Source organism: Parus major, chromosome 2 (assembly GCF_001522545.3).
Source record: "Parus major isolate Abel chromosome 2, Parus_major1.1, whole genome shotgun sequence".
Classification (NCBI taxonomy): domain Eukaryota; kingdom Metazoa; phylum Chordata; class Aves; order Passeriformes; family Paridae; genus Parus; species Parus major.
In genome coordinates, this window is record NC_031769.1 from 150,122,165 (window position 1) to 150,122,573 (window position 409).

At 59.9% G+C, this 409-nt stretch overlaps 1 protein-coding gene across 44 annotated transcripts in view; it reads right to left on the bottom strand.

Annotated features, from left to right (window-relative positions):
* The window catches only part of SCRIB (scribble planar cell polarity protein), an 83,716-nt gene that overhangs the window by 66,833 nt on the left and 16,474 nt on the right, over positions 1–409 (bottom strand). The gene's annotated exons all lie outside the window — the stretch shown is intronic.

The following is a 409-nucleotide window of genomic DNA, read 5'->3' on the forward strand; positions in this document are numbered from 1 at the left end:
GAGCTCCTGGAGTCATTCCTGACCTCCAGAGCTCCTGGAGACACTGCTGAGCTCAGGAGCTCCTGGAGTCACTGCTGAGCTCAGGAGCTCCAGGAGTCACTGCTGAGCTCAGGAGCTCCTGGAGACACTGCTGAGCTCAGGAGCTCCTGGAGACACTGCTGAGCTCCAGAGCTCCTGGAGTCATTCCTGACCTCCAGAGCTCTGGGGCTGATCCAGCTCCTGGAGTCACTGCTGAGCTCAGGAGCTCTGGGGCTGATCCAGCTCCTGGAGACACTGCTGAGAGCTCAGGAGCTCCTGGAGTCATTCCTGACCTCAGGAGCTCCCAGAGACATTATTCCTGACCTCCACAGCTCCCGAAGTCACTCCTGACCCCACAGCTCCAGAGCTGATCCCACTGACCCCACAGCTC